The sequence below is a fragment of the Micropterus dolomieu genome, linkage group LG22 (genome assembly GCF_021292245.1).
Source record: "Micropterus dolomieu isolate WLL.071019.BEF.003 ecotype Adirondacks linkage group LG22, ASM2129224v1, whole genome shotgun sequence".
In the NCBI taxonomy this organism is placed as follows: Eukaryota; Metazoa; Chordata; class Actinopteri; order Centrarchiformes; family Centrarchidae; genus Micropterus; species Micropterus dolomieu.
The window spans coordinates 6,241,346-6,264,260 of NC_060171.1; the positions used below are offsets into that span (position 1 = coordinate 6,241,346).

The 22,915-nt window shown below is 39.7% G+C and overlaps 1 long non-coding RNA gene across 1 annotated transcript in view; it reads right to left on the minus strand.

Annotated features, from left to right (window-relative positions):
* The window catches only part of LOC123962466, an 11,626-nt gene extending 5,162 nt beyond the window's left edge, over positions 1-6,464 (minus strand). Inside the window, exon 1 of the long non-coding RNA XR_006822944.1 lies at positions 6,302-6,464. This is a non-coding gene — a long non-coding RNA (uncharacterized LOC123962466). The remainder of the gene's footprint in view (positions 1-6,301) is intronic.
* Positions 6,465-22,915: the final 16,451 nt, after the last annotated feature.

Consider the following 22,915-nt stretch of genomic DNA (forward strand, 5'->3'; position numbering starts at 1 on the left):
GTTCTCGCATCCTTAACCATGTTATTGTAGTTAATTAATAAATCCTTCAGACTGAGGTAATGGACTTGGAGACTGGATTTTTTCCATCTGTGCTCTGCTTTCCTGCATTCCCTTTTTAGGCTGCGAATGCTGTCATTTATCCAGGGTTGCTTACTAGCTTTAGACGTAGGCCTAACCTTTAGAGGAGCAGTAATATTTAGTGACGACAAGCAGATATGATTGAAGTGATCGACCAGATTGTTGGTGTTGGAATCAGACAGGTGTTGACTTTGGCTATGAAAGAATGCGCAAAACTTTGAAACACTTTGTTCATTAAAGAAGCGAGAACACACAGAGCTTGGTGAAGCGGCATGAGTAACAGGCGAATCACAGCTAAAAACAATACATCTGTGGTCAGATATGGTAATGTCCACTAATTCCACAGAGGAAATGCTGACACCCAGGGTAAAAACCAAGTCCAGTGTATGACCACGGTTATGTGTTTGCCCTTTGACATGTTGTTTGAAGTTAAAAGAAGTGGCCATATTTAAAAAGTTAGTTGCATTAACATTGTTGGTTTCATCAACATGAATATTAAAATCACCACAAAGAACAATTCTGTCATAATTTAAAACCAGAGTAGATAAAAATTCAGGAAGTTCTGATAAAAATCCTCCAGGCGGTTTTGGGGGTTAGATAAATTATAACAAATATGAGGTTGCAGCCCTCCAACTTTAAGAGTGAGAACAAAGGAGTTAAATTCATCACAGCGTACTTGATGACATTTAAAATTTTTCCTATACACGCTCACTAGCCCACCACCACGACCACTGACCCTCGGTTGACTAAAACAATCATATTGAGGCGGACACAGTTCAGCTAGCTGGCTATAGTCATTCATTTGCAACCATGATTCAGTTAAAAACATAAAATCTAGATTTGCAGACAAGATAAAATCATTTAAGATAAAAGTCTTACTTGAAAGTGATCTCACATTGAAGAGAGCCATTTTAAATGAGTTTGTTCTGGGTGCTGGAGTTGGTGCAGTTGTCCTAATCCTTAAGAGATTACTAATATTTCTGTGTGCGATGTGCACATTTCGGTTTACTGGTCTATGCGTGATGATGACAGGAAAAGAAGTCTGTGGAACAGCGCTGGGAGCAGACGGCTTTACATGCCAGCAGGTGGAGACAGTTGTTTGTGGCAGTGAGGCAGAGATCTGTTCAGTGAGCGGTGGTGTGTCCAGGTGTGCTGCATGAATGATTAGTCATTCACGTAAGTCATGTGTGGACCGCACCACATGCTGTATGTGCGCAGCTAACATTTCTGAGCCCCGTTTGTTTGGGTGAAGTCCGTCTGTCTTAAAAAGAGACATTCTTTGCCAGAAAATATTAAAATTATCCACATAACACACACGATGAGCCCTGCAGGCGGACTGGAGCCAGTCGTGGAGGCCAAGGAGTCTAACAATGGGAATGGGACCAGAGATAAAAACGGACTTTCCACACTGCTTTAAAAAGTTAAAAAGACGGTTAAAATCTGATTTTGTCAGCTCAGACTGCCGAAGAGCTGTGTCATTTGTTCCGACATGGACTATCACTCTTGTGATGGAGGACGGGAGCGACGGCATCAGGTCCTGGAGTTTTTTTAAAATGACAGCCGTGGTGGCACCGGGGAAACAGTGAGTGGTAGCGTTAAAGAAACGGAGGTTTCTGGTTATGGAGTCACCAATTATTAGTGTGGTTGGGGAGAAAAGGGGACGAGGAGATGCCGGTTGTGTGGTTCCAGAGCAGGACTGAGCAGAATCTGCTTCAACACTGCGTGCGGACTGAGGATGGAGTGTGTGAGCTGCCGAGTGTTGTGTTGGAGTAGCAGTAACAGACCTGAGAGAAGGGCTACCCGACGGTGCAGGGTAGAGACGGCCTCTGGAGCGTCTGAGCACAGCCTCCTTCAGGATCCTACGTCGGGAAGCGGAGGTTTTTGACCGGGATGACGGCCGCTGATCAGGCCCGGCGGCAGACCGGCTGCCCAGTGCAGGAGATGTAGCCGGTGAAGGAGATGTAGCCGGTGAAGGAGATGCAACAGTGTCGGCAGGCACTGTGCGCCGAAAGAGATCCGTATCAGGGAGACTCGAAGCCGCAGGTGCATCAGCTGGATGGACTGGAGTGTCGTTAGACAGGGCTGCATAGCGGTTGGAGAGGCCGATGTGCGGAGGAGAGGCAGCCCCATCCGAGCCTCTCTCTTGCAGCCACGGACCACCACTTCAGCCCAGGTTGACTGATGCTTTGGAGTCGAGCAGGATGAAAGCCTGGGAAGGCTAGAGGGGTCCCAAAACACGGTGTCCTGGATGTTAGCGGTTGCGCTAAGAGAAAGAATCTGTTTGGCTTGTACTGAAGCCACATCCATAAAGCCAGTCAGCAGGGAATCTTTCTCTTTGAGTTCCTCTGAAAGTCGTCGGATGTCTTCCATAAGGTCAGCAATCTTCTTGTTCGCTTTCTTAAGGAGTGTGCAGTCCTCATGGGGCAGCGTTATTTCGGCTAGCATAGTCACCGGAGCTTTGTTGCGATCAGAAGCGTTGATCGCGTTTTTATGGTCATCTAGCTTAAAATCCATGTCGGATGGCTAAAATCCTAAACCCACGTCAAACTTAAGTTAAAAACTTAAGTTAAAAACTTAAGTTAAATAAAAAGGATATAAAAAATGTAACGAAAAAGAGTGGATTAAAACTGGATAAGAGTTAGGTTTAAGACGGAGCTTCCGACAGGTGGCTACAGACGCCAACGCATGCGCAGAGTGCAGATTACGTCAGCAATTACGTCAGAGATCTTGTGACAAGATGATGCAAGAAGATGGCAGTATCTCCCTTTACTTGTGACATCACAATAAAAACACATCATAAAGCTTGCCAAGCGGCTAGCGGGGTCAGGCACGCCCTCAAACCAAGCTAGTCTGAGCGGAGGCCCTTTGGCTCGACTCGCCTTTGTTTGGTTTTTCCGTTGTAGAAATGTTGTACCTGTACCTGCTTCCAGGTACTTTTTTTCGTATCACCTCACCTCCATCGAGGTACCAAGTGAGCTGAGGGAAACTAAAATGTAAAGTGAAAAGACGACAGACTGCTGATTGGTCAGAGAGAATATTCACTATTCACTGCATCATCATTGCTGCACCAGACAGAGGCCAGCAACAGGAAGTTTTATATTTTACAGTTTTCATATGTAAATTCATCACTAAATCCACTTCTGAGAAGTTCTGAGGTGAGAAATCAACTGTGTAGATTTCGAATATTGACAGTTTTACGAGAAGTGATGACGAAACAAAACTGTGCTTGGATATTTTCGGAGTTGAGGAGCTCCGCAAGTGTCTGCGGGGGAAGCCTGTGCCAACCCGCGGGAGGAGCGTGTGAGGCCGGCCAGCCGCCCGCTCACAGAGCCCTCTGCTCCTGCCGTCACACAGACCGCTGCAGCAACGACAGAGGAAAACACAGCTGGAAGGTTTTCATACCGCTTATCTGTCTTTACATTCTGAGGAATGTTGAAACGTTTTAACTTAAAAAAGAGAGAGCTGTGTGTGTCGCATTGAACATTACATCGCAGCAGCTCTGTGTGACGTCGCTATGACGAGAAGCTACGTACTATCTTTGGGTACTATCTGCAATGGAAAATGGAGCAGGGCCAAGTAGAGTCGAGTCTATCGATTTGTGCTATGGTAGCATTTTTCGGCAAGGCAGCATAAATCGTCAGAACAATGGTGACAGTTCAACATTTAGTCCTGATGGTAAGATGTGGAACAATGATGTTGTGTGGTTGTGGACTTGTGAGTAACTTATACCATCTGCTAGGTTACGGTCGCAGTCTGAAGCGGCTTTGATTTGGATCACACTACCTTGTTTCTTATGACCAGCCCTTCTCTGCTTCTGATTGGCCAGTAGTCCTTACGTGGGAACTGCGCATGTGCAACTCCCAGCAAAGATTTTGTACAAGTAAGATGCATCACTCTGTAGCTCAAGAGCAGAGCGTACAACACATAGGGTGAAAAGAGGAGCTGCAGCAATGTGCAGTATGAGAAAAATATGGTGTTTTTTGAAAATTAAACCATGTAAACCTGTTCTGGTACAACCCCTAATCAAGATTTTGAACCTGAAAATGAGCATAATACCACCTCTTTAACTTACTGTTAACATTATCAGCTGACATCAGACTATGAGAGGAGAGAGCACAAGTTTCCCTGACTGCTGTTCCCGAAAAGTCTTGTGCCCAGAAGGATAGTCCCTCATCAACCTATCATCAATGTTGCAGACACTTGATTTCACCATTGACTCTTTTTTTTTGTGACGTTCACAACGGTAGCAACAGGCCGTTTCACTTTAACCAATAGTTTTATTTTGAAAGCGTAATCAAACGTTGCGTCTTTATTATTGTTGCAGATGTTTTGTTATTAACTTGACTGCGGAGGCCTACATGTCCAAAACAACTCCAAGGTGTCTTGACCTTGTTACTGGGGCACAAAGCATGAATACTAAGTGTCTAGCGACACCTATGGCAGTCACTAGATCTACAGGGGGAAAAAAAATAATAACAAAGACAAATATGTAGAAATTACTTATAGTGTTGGCTACCAGGCTACAAAGATGTTAACTGAGAAGAACACACATCATCTATCCATATTCATTCAGCATCTACAGAATGTCTTTGAGCATAAACATTTCTTCACTGGCTTTTTCATTTCTTCACATTTGGATACATTGTGCATGTTTGGGGTCCAATTAGCTGGGTGAAGGCTGAGACAGTAAAGTACAGGATCGAGCTTATTATGTGTTTTTGGGTCATACAAACATTAGTGGAATTAGACTGACATGGGAGGGAGTTATCATTATTCTGTCCAAACTGATCACTTCACTTTTAAGGTTGAAAACGTAAGGAGGTTCTCAAAGGGTACTAAGCAATTACAAACATACACACACACACACATACTATGTCTGTCTATCCTGGACTCAGTGGGAACCAGGTTTTGAAGATTTCTTATTTGTATTTCAAGGTTGTGCCCTACTCACATTGCTGGAGGGCAATGTCTTTGTGTTGATGACACAGCTGAGTTCACGGTGGAAACAGTGAAGCCACTCTGGTGCAAAATGAACAGCATCATGAAAAGTAGCAGTAATGGATGTCTGATAGTAAATGCAGATAATGCATAACACTTGTTATGAATGAAGGGCATCTTCTGCAGAGGACAGAAGTTTGCTACTTAAATGAAAAGTTAAGCCATGTTATTACTTGGGAGACATGAAATGATTTCCAGTTATTGCAGTCACTTTGATTTGCACTGTACGATTTTTTTTAGAAAATCTTTTCTGGCTATAATTCAAGTAAAGATACCATTAGTACCCATATTTTGAAGATAAATGTTCGCTGGTAGCACTCTACTTCTCTCTCCCTGTGCACTCTTAAATTTACACACACACAAGTAACTTCAAATGACAAAATGGCGCTAAATTAATGAACAGTTGTAAAATAATGAGCACTTATAATGAGCACACATTCCCTTGTTGTAGTCAAAGGCTGAAGAAAGTGTGGAATCATGTCAGTAAGCTCTTGCAAGAAAATTGCGTTAAGAAAAGCAGGTGGCCACCAGCATATAATTTTATACTCTCATCACTTGTGTAACTGTTAACGTTATGAAGGATCCTGTGTATTTTTTGGAAAGTATATTGCAACCATGCTGCATGGTGATTTTGCACTGTAAATAACATATGATTTGATTTGCTATAAAGATGGTGGGTCTTCCTCTGTCTGCATAGTAACAAAAACTAGAAAATATCTGTGTTGGAAATAATGCAAAATGTACCATCATCATTATCACAAAATTACTGTAGTGTGTTCACAGAAAAATACATTTATATACATGTGAATTTTTGACCAATTTACTGTTCATGTATGAACTCTCAGTAAAGTAGCTGATTTGCCATATCTTATTTTTTCGGTTCTTACTGTTACAGCTTCAGGTTTCACCCAGTCTGGTTCTATGTAACTTTTCCCTTTTTAATCCAGGAAGTTGGTGGGGGGAGCTGATGTGTGGTCTGAGGTGCAACCCACCTGAGCAGGCTGGGCTCTGGTGCCAATAAATTAGACTTACGTGATTTCATTCTCTTTCACTAGCCTGCTGACTGATTCTGCTCTGTTTTTCTTCCACACACACACACACACACACACACACTCCTCACCACTCGCACATACTGCATACATACTGATCCTCTGACAGACACACACAATTGTCTGTTTTGCCTAATTTACTTATAAAAACACTGTTTCTATCTCTTGTCACTTACTGTTGATCCAGGTGGTGACATCCATTGAACATATACTTTCATATTATCCTTAAGGCAACAGCAACGGTAGCAGAAGTGGAAGCTGTAGAGGAAAGACAAACTTCACTTTAGCAAAACTGGAAGTAATAATGTTATGCTCCTAGAAAATATGTTTGTCGCTTTGTTTCAGCTGTTCAGTGTAGTTTGTCTATTATTGTAGCCGTGGCAACCTAGGACCAGTGTATGCTGGGAAACAAAGTAACAGAAAGGAAAACTGCCATGTGGTGATCGGCTACAGTCATGTGGGAGCTCTCCCACCCGTCAGCTTCTGAGTTGATTGCTTTTCATTCTCCCTCTTTGCTAAGGCAACATCTGTAAGTGTTTTTCATTGTGTAACGTTGACGTTATCACTTATTTTGAGTTTGTAAGAATATTGTGATGGCTAAGGCGCTAATTAGTTTTATGCTAGGCTAAGTTAACTTTATGTTTCATTGCTGCTAGCTCAATTGTGTTTCATTTTATAAGCTACACAGCTACGTTAGCTAAGCGGTGCTGCTTACCTTGATACTGTGTGTTTAGCTTCTTTAATGATATAAATATCTCAATGTACTGTGTTACGGTTTCACAAGATTCCCAGTAAACTAAAATCGCCGGTGTCCTGGAGTTTTTTGGGAGTGTTTAAACTGAATGGAAACATAGCCATGACAAATGTAAATTTCATTATCTTGTGTGCAAGTGTGTTCAACAAAAGATCAAGGTTGGAGGGTAATTCATTAATTATACAATGATACTTGTTGAAAGCAAATAGAGCTTTATTATACTCTTAAGTTATGCCAACTTCTTTTCTAATATTGCATAAATCTTCCAGATGCAGTATACACCATCAATCTTATGCTCCAAGTAGGTTAAAGGAAGCAATGCAGTTACCAAGAAATACAGAAACCATGAGAGGCAGGGGCCAGTAATAGAAACAATAATTTCTGTATTCAATGAAACAAAAACACATTGCTAAACAGACAGCAAAAATTCTCATTGTTTGTTTCAGCCTGCATCATCTGGTTTCCTCTGCCTAGGGCGTCCTCTCATGTCATTTTGTGACTTTTAAATGTGGCACAGCTGTTGAAGCTAACAAAACTCCTCAAGTGTGTAAAGAGGTGATTAAATACACTCGTCTTCTTTATAAGTCTCTCCAATATGAGACGAAGTTCATCTTCATTTATTGATCCCCGGGGTCGTTTGAATGAAAATGTTGAAAATGGGTCATTAAGGCAGCAGAGACATGAGTTAAAAAGAGAATTTTAAAAAATGGATTTAAGAATAAGTGTTCTATGATCTTATTAAAATTTTAAAGTTACAATTTTTTTATAAAATTGGACCTGTACAATGAGTATAGATGCACAACACTGGCTGGTGTCACATCAGTTTAAGAGTAAAAACCAATAAGTTCTCTTAGGGGCTGAAGGGACAATATAAATGATGGTTACTGCACAAATATGCATAAACAGACCATCCCTTATGTAAAGACAAAAAACACCAAGTTGGAATGAAAATCTCAGCATCTGCAGGCTGCTGGCTGAGGTTTAGCTGAGGGTTTGTTGTGTTTTGTCAGATGAAACACTCTCTTTAAGAACTGCTTTATTGAGATCAAGATGTAAGCACTTGAGCCTTCAGGTGTAAAATAAACTGAAATGAATGCTGCTAGGATATTTTGAAAAACTTAGAAAAAGTCTTAGACCTCTGACTTCTTAGAAACAATGGGCCCTATATGGCATCTGGCACAAAGTGGCGCACAGTTTCCAACCGATGTGGTTGTCATTTTCACACCCAGCTCCCCAAACTGTGTAAGTAGCAAATGTTGCTTCCATCTGTGCGCCCATGGGAGTGTTGGTCTTAAAATTTAGTGTGGTCAGGTGTGTTGTTGGCATGTTTCTATCTTGAGGCAGCAGAAAGTGATTGCACCATTGACCAACAAAATCCTGGTCTAAAGTCAATGGCACAGTATTTTTCGGCTATTTAAAGGGTTCATTATTCAGAAAGTAAGATGCCCCTGCATAGGTGGGGTTCTAGTCTGGTCATAAAAATTAACATTCTGATTAACAGCGAGTGGGATCTGATGGGTTAAATAGGGTGAATTGTTTAGAAAGACGCTGTGATTATTTAAATCTCCAGACACTCTGACAGGCCTGGTCAGGATGCACTGACAGCAGCAATTCAATTCAGCTTTATTGGCATGCATGTCAAACAACAATACTGCCAAAGCTTAAAAAATAATGCAAAAGAACAATTCATATCATCTTTAATCATTAAAGTAAATCGTTAAAGAAAACACTCATAACAACACATAGTAAAGAAATCAGCTTGAAGACAGATGTAACCCATGACCAGTTCATCAGAGTTTAAATAATACAGCGCAGCGAGGATACAGACGTTTCATAGAGGAGAGGGCATATATAACATGGTTCTGTCTGTCACTGTTAACAGAGAAACCAATGTGCAGAGTAATTCGTACACTTCACATGTAAAACGCAGAAATGTAGAGTAACATAAGACTTCGTGATCAAAGAAAGTTTTTATTTCATATCACACTTCTGTCCATGCATCACTCACTCTCTTGCTCGTCCTCATGAGCTCTCTCTCTCTCTCTCTGTCTGCTGCAAGTCGGCATCACACTTTTTTATTTATATGTATTTTATTATGGCTTTTACAATATGCCATTCATCCTCCATTTAAAGAGCAATGCGACAGGTGCAGGCACACCTGGCTTTTAAGGGAATGGGAGACACATTGAGTTTAACTCATGTTATGCTCAAAACCCACCTATGATCAATTAAGAGACTAAATACAACCCTGTTGCGCCTTGCACCTTACTTTGCGCACAGATTATGCACTGTTTATCAGCAAAAGTGGAGTTGGGAAAGCCCTAAGTGCACTTGCTCCATGTACTGTAGTCCGTAGGCTATAGATAGTTTAAATAGGGCCAAATATAATTTGTCAAGATTGTTTTAAGAATGCAATTTTATTGTGACAGGCCATACAAGAAGACTTTGAAACTGAAATAAAAGTTGCTTCCTCCGTATTTATCGCACATCTTTGTGAGCCACGCATCTGCCCACTGCAGATAGTGGGAGTTTTTAATTGCTTCCTCTGTGTTTAATTAGCACAACTTATTGGAATTTTGTGCTGAGAAAAAGAAAACAAACATTGGTCCACAATTAATTACAAGTGGGTGTAGCTTTAGAAGCCAAATAAAAATGACTAAATTAACTAATTTTTAATTCTTTCACAAAAATCCTTCCTCAGTCAAACATGAGTGTGTTTCTGGACTGCCTGGCAGTATCTGTCATCCAGCAGGCAGCCAAAGTCATAGCTGACTTCTCTTTTTGACACAGGTCAACCAGAGGTCACTGGAGCAGCGGTATTGCCATAGTAACTCATTCTGCATGATATGAAACAAACATGGCCACCCTGGTCATCCATCATCTCTCTAGTGAGGCCCATCCATCATTGCAAAGGCATGCTGACATCCATTTTGCTCCGGTTCCTCTCGGCTGGACTGTGATTGGACGTGTTAGGGAGCCAGGCTGCCTAAGCACAGGGGTGCTTTCATGCTTGCAGAGCAGAGAAACGCCCAAACTGTACAACCTGACAGAAACACATTGATATAGAAATCTACAGAGATGGGATTCATCAACCTTGGGGCTTGGCCATGTGGTTCACTTGTAGGTTTTCTTTTTCCCCTTCAGATGGAGAGCAGCATGGGGAGTAAAACGGGGCCAAAGGCATCTGCTGTTGACAAGGTGTTGTCAGAAGGAATTAAGAAGTCATTCTGACTGCTGTTCTGGTAAGAAACCTTAAAATACCAGTTTACGGTTGCAGGTCACGGCAGATTTTGGCTCAAAGAATTATTGCGTTAAAAAATCTTTTGAGTGTCTTTTGAGAATTCCAATGGAGACACAGAGTCGTCACTGAGAAATGCATGCAACTAAATCCTCATAACTTCTCAAACCATTTAAGTTGTTAATGCACTTCTCTGCCCTTGAGCTACATGTTCAGCACTAAGGTGGGAGTGTGCTAGAAAAGAAGTCATTTGTACGACTTGTCATCTGACCCCGCAGGAAGGCTTTATAGCTGTTCTGAACAGCAACACTTAAAGGTGGGATGAAAAACTTCCTGACATGAACAGGGAAGAGATGCTACCATTGTTTAAATATGGTACACACATTTGACTCTTTCATGCAAGACATTCATTATGTTGCCCTCAGTTCTTTTCATGGTAAGTGCCAGAAATAGTTATGTTAAGAATGAAAAAGAGCTTTTAAAAAAGAAGCATGCATGAATGTTTTTCTGTTATATACCTTTTAAAATGTATTTTTACAGCAATCTAACTTCCACTGAAGGCAGGAAAGTGGAGGAGGAACTCAAAGTAAGGCTGGTAATTTAACATTGACGTCACAATGAAAATTGAACTAAAGCCGTTTTTTAGCTATAGATCCACAACAAAAGTTTCTTTAAACTGTCAGTAGACATGTATTGTTGTCACAAAGAGACAGACTTGCAGCTGGCTCCGTGAGCAACTTAGATTATTTATCTGGACCATTAATAGTAAAAGAACTAATGCTGACATTTCCTCAGCTGACAACAACAGCACAGCAAGTGCTTTTGCTTTTCAACATTCTTTTTCATCAGAGATGAAAGCAGTGTGACTGGACCACAACCCATTGAGAGATCCAGATAAGATCCAGCAGGAGATAAGTTGGAACCCTTCAAACAGGACACAAAAAAGAAAAAAGCTTCAGTTTCAAATGTTTTTCTTTGAGATTCTGCAAAATAAAGTGTAACTGTAAAAATAAAATGACATTAGAATAACATAGTTATCAATAGCTTTGAGTTAGCTGGGTTGTATTTTATTATGCTTCATCATTAAAACTACCTCAGTGGGAAAAATACACATATGAAAGACAGAAATCTTGCTGTGCAAACAGGCCTTTGTCTTAAATGAAAAAGTATTCTGATGATGTGTTGTTTAAAGTGATGAGAAAGAAACAGTTCAATGGGGAGATAAGAAGAAAGGGCCTCTGAGTTTGTGAGTGCTCCAATCAATTAAGTGAATAAGATGCAAATGATTACTCTTACAGAGTGGCAACTTAATAGCAACATAGATTTCTGGCAATTACGTTAATTACTTCATTTAATTTATAATGGTTTGTTGCAGACAGTGCATTACTTATGGCTAACAACAGGGATGGAGGACAATCAAGTGAAGAAAACATGATCAGACCATTTTTGATATAAAAGTTTGTGGACAACAGTGAACAAGATTCATGGTGGGTGTATTTACATTTTACACAGCTTCCACACCTTTCCTAAATTCTGACTTTTACTCTGCAAATGATGAAGAGGTGTTAAATACACAATTTAATATGCTGGTGGAACTGTCTTAATTTAATTCTCACAATCCCCGCCCAACTTTTTACATACTATTTTACGTACTGTAATTTTAATTATTTAATTTGTTCACAGGTATTTCTTGTAGTATTCTTGAGAAAAATCTATGAAAAGTTTATGTATCACATTAAACTGATGTGTATGAAGGTCATCATCTTCGTAATCATTATAATTGTCATTATCCCATCATCATTATCTTCATCATCATTAGCACTATAACCTCACCTTATTTGTGTCACCATACTTCAAGTCTCTGCAGTCAAAGCCTTAAGCATACATTATATCCTGAGCATTTCCAAAGTTAAGTAATAAATATTTATTGGATTTCACAGTATGTCTTATTTTCTCTTGGCTAATTTTATGGTGGAAGTTGCGCAGGAAAAAACTTTAGCAAATTACAGATTCTGTAGTTTTACACATACAGTAGCTTTGGAGGGGTAATGACTATCTCTTCAGACTGCAGAGGCTGCAGTCAGGCCATTTGGTAGTGGCTGAGCTCAATGTAGTGCCAGACAGCCCAAACGTGCCAGTGTAAATAATATGAAATGTTGATCAGGACTTTGTTTAGTCAGATTTGGATCTAATCAGTCACATATGGTGTGAATGTATATTTCTTCACATACTTTCTTTCTATATGTTGCTAAAGGTCTAAAAATATAGTGTAAAGCACATATTTAAATACTTAAGATTTGAAACCTAATCAAATCTTAAGTAGTTATATTTCATGTTAAATATGTGTGACTAAATAAGCAACAATCAGAGTTAGAATTGGGGAACAATAGAAATAATTTGTTGTAAATCCTGTAAATGCTCCATCTGGATTATGTCAATGAAATCTGATCAAACCACATGATCAGATTTTATTGACAGTGGTGTTTTCCCAGTCATACCCAGACAAATTAAAGAACCGTTATGAGTCTGTTTCCATTTCCCAAATTATTCAATTCTGATTTGTGGATGTCTATATATGACATCACATTTTCAAACAAGGCCCTGCCACATCAACCAAGCCCACACACAACACAAATAACACAAGATCCCATCATTTATAGGAAGGAGCAGATAGACACAACAGGGCATTTCAATTTCATGACAGAGGAGGGTCTATTTCTTTTGTTTACTATTGTTCATGCTAATTCTCCCATCACCATCCAAAGAAGGTTTAAGTCAAGGGCAACTGGACTTGCTTGAAGATACTAGAAGACGTTTCGTCCCTCATCCAAAGGACTTCTTCAGTTCTGACTGACTGGTAGGGAAACTAAGCTATCTCCCATCACCCCATTGCACTAAGTAGAAAACAGTGATTAATGATTTTGAATGAAAGAAACAAATTAAAATATACATTGTGGACAGGGCTGCTATAAATAGCCTAAGGGCTAGATTTTGTCCCAAATTGCAATAATGATAGTTTGGGAAGTCTTTCAAAATCCCTAATGATGTTAAAAGACACATAATATTGAAAAAGACTGTCAACTGCATCAGTCCGTGGTAAAAGATGATGAAGGTTTAGAAGACAATGATACCTCTACATCCCCACCATGTCAGTAAATGCACTTTTTGCTTATTTGAGTCTTATTGTGATTGACAAAACATTGATTGATACACTGGCACTCATAGTCCACCGCAGTTTAATGCAAATGCACGCCTACACCATGTTACCCCAGCAGCCAAGCTTCAACACTTTCAGTAGGTATTGATCTTCTGGTGACATTGGATTTAATATGCTTTTGTCTTGTCAACAACCACAAGGGAAGCAAGCCTCCTTTTGGCTCTCTCTGTGATTTGATGAATGTTTGGCCTTAAAGAGAGAGGGGAAAATCTTGCAGAGGATTTTCAGAGACGCAGAATACAACCACTGAGCTTACATTAAAATTACATTTTTTTATTTTATTTCAAGCATAGATACCACCATGATACTGATTCTGATACCTAATATCAGGGTTTTGTCCAGTATCCAGGCCTTACTTTGTGGAATTGATGGTATCATTCTTCTATATGTAAGGTATCATGAAGCCACTTAACTATACAGCACCTCTGAACTGTAAGTGGAGACATTCCTACACAACTCTTTTTAGACTTTAAAAAAATGCTATTTTGTTATTAAAATTACATTGCATTTTAAATGATATAGACTAAGGTAAAAATGTGTAACATTTTCACATGTCAATGTCAGTTTTGTGATGCTCTAAAAAAACTGCAGCTTGAAAGGCCTGGCATGAAAAGTTTGTATTTGTTTGCAATCTTTTAATTAGTGTCATAACTAAATTAAAATGGGTTGAATAACTAAAACTGTTTGAGAAACTGAGCAAGACAGTGGAGCCTCTCTAAACAATTAGGTCCCTCTCACCCCTTACACAAGATGCAAAATGGTTTAGTCCACCCCGCACTAGGATTCATCTCTAAATGCAGCTAATCTAGCCAAGTGGCTGCTGATGCTGGAGAACCAATGTGCACTGTAGGTCATGTCTTTTCCCAAGAAAGGGAAATTCAGGGTACCATAAAAGAAATGAAAGAAAAAAAAAAGAAAGAAACCAAACAGAGCTTTTGACTAACTTCTATAAATAGAAAGGTGAGCACAACTACTTTAAGAATGGTTTAATCTAATATATGCAGTTGTTTAGATCGAAGGTAGCATATTTGCATTGTATAACATAAATGAATCAGTATCATAAATCAATCAGCATCACATTTACAATGTCATATGGTATTTTATTAACATTACAACAAAACTTAACAACATGAAACACATGGTCCTTAGTTTTGGAAAAAGCCACCAAGTGTGGAGCAGCGCTGGGTCCCTAGTTTGTTACCGATGACATGAGATATGGAGATCTCTTGAAACGTTTACTAAAAGTTATTATAAAAGTTTTTCTCAGAGCTAGTGGAGAGAAGAGAAGAGTGAACATTGGACAGAAATACTAATCCAAATCAATGCTAATGTTGCTCAGTGTCAGGTGGGTGTAATTGGCAATTTTTTGCTAACATGTTAGCATAATATGTCAGGGATGTGTGTCTGTCTCCTTGTCACGAAGTTTCTCTGCCCCCACTGGCCAAAAATTAATTAATACAGCGATAGGGAATACACCACTTTCATGCATTACCATGGTAAGGCCATATATCTGGGTCAGGTCCCAGTTTGGGTTCAGGAAACAGACACCATCTCCACATTTAAGAGTAAGGCTTAAGACTCCTCTTTAATAAAGCTTATAGTTAGGGCTGGCTCAGGTGAGCCCTGAACCATCCCTTAGTTATGCTGCTATAGGCCCAGACTTCCCTTCACAAATGCAGTATTCTTACAGAAAAAATAACTTACATACTAACATATTTGCTGAAACTGTCACTATATCCTGACAGTAGTACCTGAGACAGATCATCTGTAAAAAAAATACAATAAAATAAGACACTAATCAGTTTCCTCCTAGTGCTCCTAATGCCATTTGCAAGAATCTACCGGTCCCGGATCAAAACAACCAATCAGATCCAGGAGGAGTCTCAGTATCAATCACTGCTTGTGCACATCCACAGCTTCAGAAGTTTTGCTAACACAATGGCTGACAAACAACCACCAGCAACGAAAGATCTGCCCATCCCTTCTTTGCCAACAACGCTGTATAAAACGTGTGTGAACACGTCGCAGCTCCACATGGAGCTTCAGGCTCAGTATATTTGATGGCACTCGTATCGACGAGTGGCAAAGAGGCATGATGACCAAACAGTGGGGAATTACGTCTGTGGGAGGAAAGTGGTGTGCTAGCCTCTCATCCAGCTGTTAAACATTGTTGCAGCTGCCTCTGAAGCCTTTGGGCTGCAGAACGTCAGAGAGGCGTCTTTGAGTATAGTAGTCAAAGCAAGAGGTACCGGGGTCTTGGACTCTAGCCGTGGAGGATAAGCCCTACACGGGATGAAGTTTTGCAGGGTGACCGGCTCCTTCTGCTGCCATAAGAACTTCTTTGTTTGGTGGGAGGGGCTTAGCAGAGTGATACAAGCAGCAGAGAGAGACACAGAAGGTTTTGCATTGTATGTTCAGTTGCTGCTTTACTGGAAGTTACTGACTCAACATCTTCTCTCTTTTGTAGTTTTGTGCTTTCTTGTCTCTTTCCTCTCTCCTTCTTTCGGGGGTTTCTCCTTACGGAGCTGCAGAGTCGGGATCTGTGGTTGTAAGCCACCTACCGCCTCCATGTTCCTGCTCAACCAACTCCTACAATTATTATTATTATTATTATTATTATTATTATTATTATTGCTATCATTAATAGTACTATTAGTACTATTATACTATTATTAGCCTGGTCTGTCTCTTTCTCTCTCTCCCCCAACGAGTTGTGACACATGGTTGCCCACCCAGAGTCTAGGTTCTGCTCAAGGTTTCTGCCTGTTCCTTGTCTCTGTCGCCAAGTGCTTGCTCATGGTGGGAATTTTTGTGTCTCTATAAATAAAATTACAAAGAGTACTGTCTGTACCTTCTTTATATGAAAAGGGCAGTGAGATAACTTCTATTAAAAATTAGTGCCATATAAATTGAACTGAACTGAATATACAAATTATTAGTATTTATTAGTAGCCCATATGAGTTAGATAATGTGAGCTATATAACTGTGTGATGCCACATCAGTTCTATTGTGTACTGCTGCAGCAGGTCTACAAATAGCTGCTTACAGCATAAATGACCGCCTCTACTCTTTTTCTCTTCACTTTGCTCTGTCTCTGTCTTACTCACTCAGCTTATACACAGTTGTTTAAAGCGTTTTCTTTGTTTGAGCATATTATAAATTCATGTGCAAATGCCTCTTTCTCAGTGTGAGCAAGTTAATGTGAATCTACATTATTTATGCCTGAGCTTAATGAACAGTGCTAGCCTTCCCAAACCACTGGAATATTACACATCCCAAAGTATCAACACGCACGAGGTTGTCAACATAATTACATTATGTAATTTGATAGCCTAGCTTCAAGCCTCATTCAATTCTTTGGTTTCGGATTGTCTTTGATTCTGTCATCGCAGCAAACTTAATATTTCCTCTTTACCCTGGTGGCAGTAACTGATGCTTATCTGAAGTTGTCCCCTTGCACTGCCTAAGGATTTATTTTTATTTATAGCACCATCCAAACCAACAGTTACTGCTGCCGGTGGTGGTAAAATTAACCAAGCATGGTGGGTGGTGATTGTAGGCCGCATCGCTAATCAGAGGTAAAAATCTCTAGAGATTAAAGCGAGCACTTGCAGCGTCCTCGCTGTGTCGATGTGCTGTCAGCTCAGCGTGATGATAAATGTTTACGGCACTACATTAAGAGGAAATTACCTCTTTTTGCTAGAGGCCAGATCATTCATTCACTGACGCAGCATGCCCATCGTCGGCCCTGTTGTAAATTAGTCTGCACCTTTCAGTAGGAAGAAAGGTGGGGAGGATTAGGGAGATCAATCTTTTAGACGGGCAGTTAAAATCATTATTTGGCTTTCTGCAGGACACAGGTTGCACTAAGGTGTGACAAATCATCCCATGCAGTTATAAACATCCGTATTGATGAACACCCTCGGGTATGGTTGCTTTGTGTCCTTCTGTATGGAGATGACCAGGCTGGGCAGGGAAGACAGGATACTGGGTTAGTGAGGATATTAAGGCTACAGGACCTCTGCAGTTATTCATAAGGAGCCACCATAACAAGCCCACAGTGGCTTTCCTAGCCAAAGAGTCACGTGCTTTAAAAAAATACTGCCAAATCCCCACAGAATCTATTATTTTGACTCCCTCTCCTCCATCAAGGTTGGGAACTGAGCTGAAAGAAAAAACTTAGAAAGCTGAAGCCTTCCTCAGGCGTAGGATCCATGCAAAGTATCTGCATTGTGCATCAAATCTGTCCAAAAATAATCACAAATTGGCACATTGTATGGATGTAAAATGCCCTTGTTATGTTGTGACTGACATTGTTCATATTCGTGTTCTAATATAAAGAAATATTTGCATTTTTAACAAACAGATCCAAACAGAGTTTCCACATTGACATCATTCAGACCCACAGCAATCGCTGCTCGACCGCATCAACTGGTGCTAATCCCGTTAATCTTTCCATCGGCGACTGTTCCAGGATAGCTGTTTCCTTGTTATTTTAGGAGAACGATTAAGCATTGTGGAATTAACAATGGCTTAACCTCTTCACAAGATTTCTTTACATCCTGCCTGCAGAAAGCTTGGGGAAAAAATTCAATGGGGAGCTCTGCTGCTCTCACTTCCTGCGGAAAACACAATGTGAACCAAGATGTTCACACCAATTACTAGATATCATTCATTGCATAAATGATACTGTGAGAAAAGGGACTTACTTCATCTAATGTGCAAGCTTGAATTTCTGTTCAGCATTTCAGTGGGGTGGTGTGAACTACCTGGCTGTCTTCTCAGCAGAAAATACCCCCTCTTACCTTCCCTGTGAGATTTTAATGAGGCAGAAGATTCCTATAAAAAAATCACTTTTTAATTACCTGTAGGGCCCATTTCCTCTACTGTAGTCCAATAATGACAGAGTCCAGGAAATCAATTTAGTGCTGTACTACATGAGGGAGTAGCCACATTTACTCCCTGGGCTGAAAAATGACCAGAAACCTTGCATATTTTGCACAAAGGCATAAATTCATACTATTGCATAGGAGCTGGTCTGGAAAAAGTACGAGGATAAAACTGACACAGTCTTCATGTATTTCATTTGTACTGTACCAATTAGGTTACTGAATATTGCTGAATATATACAGTATGATTGCTCTCACTGTATAGGATACTCTGCTGCCCTTTTAACAAGCATATATCAAGGTCAAGGTGTTGCTTTGTAATCTGATCACTGTTTTATGCTTAAGTAATTCACTCTGTTTACAGTTTTTCTTTTTATCTTTATTTGTGCCAGTTAGACAAAATTTGAATAAAAAATACAAATTCTTTGACATCTTGAACAGAAAATGTTCAGCCAAGTGATAAATGCAGTCTAAATTAGTTTAATTAAATAAGACTGAATTGTTGTAATCGCATTAGCACTTAAACAGAAACATTTATGATTGGTTCTTCAACAAATTAAGCTTTGACTGTTTTGAGCTACAAGATTGTCCCACCATCTTTTCAGTGTTTTACTTAGCTGTTCATCATGTTAGTGTTCTCTTTGCACTCCCAAAAATTTGAATCAAGATCAATCCCAGAACATAGTTATGGTTGAGCAATTTTCAAGTTTTTCCTGTTTTGGATGTATTAGTATTTATCATTCTTGTGAAGAGACAGACAGATGTTTTTTGTTGTTGTTTTGGTTTTTTTTACAATTACTCTCAGTTAACATATATCATTATACGATTTTCTGGATGTGAATGCTCCAGTCTGTTATTTAATCAAAGCTGTTTAAAAACCAAAACGCTAAAACTTGACAAGCATGCTGTTATAGCCTGGTTTTGAAGTGGGTGAAGCCAGTGTAATAGTGCTAGTAACAGATATAGCAATGCTAAAGTATTTAAGTAAAGTATTGACAGTTACCTTTAATCAAAAGTGCATTGTAAATCCACCATTTCTTAAGTTAAGGACAAAGTAAAGTAAAGCATTTTTTCCTACACCCAGACATATTTGTTACATATAGTTTTGATTTGCAGTGCTTTGTGTATTTCTTGTCTCTGTTTCAGTAACATCAGAATAGTCTCATTATTGATCCTCCATATGCATTTATCAAACAAACATCACGTTAGCATCAAGTTTATGAACACTGTTGTGGCTACTCCTCTGGGGAATGTGATTAATTCACAATTGAAATTCTGTCAGTTCTACCTTTGCCAGGCGTCTACACGATGCTGATTGAACAAAACTTTGCAAGATACCTCTTTGAGGTGAAAATCTAGCGAGATCTATAAGATGGTATTACGCTTCAGCCAGGAGCACAGCTGCATGGTTGAGATGGATCACATCCCCAACACATCTTCTATCTAACACTGTATCAATAGATTGCTCAAGTGTGGAGCTAAAAGTCTTCAAATGTTCATCTCTATAAATGTTCAGAGGCCAACTGAGATGCATGCAGTTTATCTTTTAGGCCTCCGTCAGAAAAGCTGTGATCAATATCATGCATGTGTCTCTAAGGAGGTGTAAAGCTGATGATGTGAAATGATGCTGGATGAGGCCAGTTTGAGTCAGCTGCTTCCTGCATAGCAAGTAATCTTCTGACTCTGTGTGTGTGTGTGTGTGTGTGTGTGTGTGTGTGTGTGTGTGTATGAATGATGTGTATCTATCTATCCATCTACCCATTCATCCATCATCCATCTATCCATCTATAGTAAGAAAGGAAATAAGGTTGTTGCAGCATCAAAATGAAGCCAAAAGAAAGAACAAGCACACAACTAAAATAAAATCAGAAATCAAATACCTTAGCTAAAATAATAATGTTTCAGTAAAATAAAATAAAAAATGAAACTACTAAAAAGGGGAAACAAATCACCAATAATGGATTCATTCATAGTTGTTATAACTTAGTGTCGGAAGCTGAGTGAAATGGATATGACATAGAAAGCATCTGTTGTATATGTCCATATAAGTGGTTGAGTGGTTGAAAACTTTACATACAGAGTGCTGTATAATGTAGTTATTTATACTGTACATATCTTGTGTTTTTTAATAACCATGCAGTATACCAATATACAGTATGTAAAGAATAGTACAACAACAAGTGATACTTAAGAAAGAAATCTGAGGTAAAAGATAGGGAAAAATCCATTAAAAGTCTTGTTTTGTAGTTTAGTGTAACCTTTAGCCAGGGTAATTCATCCCTTTGATTCAAAACCTTTGATGAATATTGGAGAGCTTCAGCACACTCATTTGAATACAGAGGATGAAGAAATACAGTAAGACTCTTAAAATACATCTAAACATCCTTCCTTGTTTACTTCCAGCAGTCTAAACACAGTGGCACGCTTGCAGTGCGACAGTCACCCAGGAGACCTGCCTTGTATTTTATGCATTCACAAAAACCTGTTGCTGGTCCTTTGCAGCAGCCTCTTACATAATAAATATGGAACATAGCAGAGGGAGGGCATAACACCCTTGGAGGGCGGCAGTAGCTCAGTCTGTAAGGATTAGGCTGGGAACTGGAGAGTCGCTGGTTTGAATCCAGCTCGGACCAGAGTTGTGGAACGTGGGCTGGTAGCTGGAGAGGTGCCAGTTCACCTCCTGGGCACTGCCGAAGTGACTGACATCTCTTGTGTATGCGTGTGTGTCTTTCGGACCTGTGTGTTAAAATACTATCATAATAACAGAGTGAAAACATTGAGTTTCCCCTTGTGGGATTAAATAAAGTATGACAGTACCAACAAGATCACTAATGTGCCAAAAGGAGACCAAGATTATTCATTTAAAATAATGATCTAGTTTCAGAGCAGAAAACCCCGGTAAAATAGAAATTAGGATTTCATGTAAATATTAGCATGGCATTTTCAAGACAACTGCTTCTCATAGAGGCTAACATACAAACAGTTACATATTTAAAAATGATTTAATTTAGTTTTTGCCCACAAATGTACCGAGCAAATTCAAATATGTCTCACAAATCTCATGCAAACTCACCTGCGGTCCCAACCATAGACTGTAGTGGACGTAGTCATCGTGACATCACCGTTGTTTTGTGGACTGCCTTTTTAAAGTCTTGAGTTTGGCCGATAGGACACCGCAATGTTGAGTTTTTGCAACCAGTGGCACCGGATGTGACCATATTTGGATGAGACGGTGAAGCTAACGGCCGTGTGCGGAGCTAGCTAGCTTGCTTAGCTAGGTGCATCTGTAATTCACCTTAACTTTCATTTTAACAGGGCTGATAACTCTGTCTAGCGAACAACAGTCTTAAAACTAAATGTACTCTCCAGAGAAAGTGAACAGCCAACTCCTAATAAGCTTTTTCAACGGTGCTGGTTAAATTTACACAGTGCCGTGGGTACGAGTCACTCTCGCCTGATTAACAGGTCACCATCGTAACGACTTATCAATCATAGATAATCCCGCCCTGGCCATAGAATGCAGATTTAAGGGACTAAGCTTCCCGCTTGGTCCCAAATGAACAAAATGTTATATATACTCTTTTTCAGGAAATGTTCACATAACAGAGCCGGCTTCAGGCATGGCAGTTTTTGATTCTTATGAAATAAAAATTCAACATCATCTGTCCTTGAAATCATATTTGAGATTCTTTAAAATGAAATTTGGGGTGATGCAAATTTGTTTTGGTGTGCAATATATTCAAATCTGGAATTAATGTTCCTGGTACTGGGTGAGAGGTTTTATGTACTTTAAAGACTAGAAGCTGAGAGTGATTAATGTACTAAAGCTCACCACAACTCCACCTGCTGGTGAGTGCAATCATTTTCTTATCAATATACAGTTTCTCATTTTTGCTTTGTTTTGTATGTTATATTGGGGAGCCCATTTACATATCCGGCCTAGGTTGCCTCCTTGGCTATAACTGATTGTTCACGGCCCAAAGAGTAAGGATACTGTTCCAGGTTAGGATGCAAAAACGGAGTTGACACTGGCATTGGACTGTTCTGTTGCTGGGGCCGTGGTGGCTATTTCTGGACAGGCTCCTATGATTCATCAGTGGCGGTTAGGAGGTCTGACGTGTCAAGATGTGTCATTCCACTAATTGTCACTCTGACTTATCCCAAGCGCTTTCGAGCCTCTGAGCTCTCTTCTGACCTGAGATAATTCCAGCACAAAACTAAGCAGAGAGAGCAGGTTTTATGCACCTTGGGGAAGGAGAATCTGGCTTGGCTCTCTGGAGGTTTAGTATACAGCTGGACTTCAAATGCTTTTGATGCTTTTTCTGAACAGTTTCTTCCTCCATGCAAGTCAAATTTTCAATCAATGGTAAAAAAAATGTTTTTACATCATTATGGAAACAACCCGCCCTCACTCCCAAGTCGTCACATATGGATGCTTTGTCAACACCGTTTTGCATCACTTTTTAGCGCACAGGGTCCTCCTTTCGCATCATTTTTGATGGAAACTTTTGGAAAGTTTTTGATGGAAACACTCTCCATTAAAAGTAATCATCCTGCCTTTATAATTTCACTATTTGTAAGTAAGCTAATACATGATGAGGTGCCCTGAAAAAGGAAATACCTGGACCCTTCTGAGTGACAAAAATGTTTATGTAGTATTAATGGACGTTAATATTAATATTTTTTAAAAA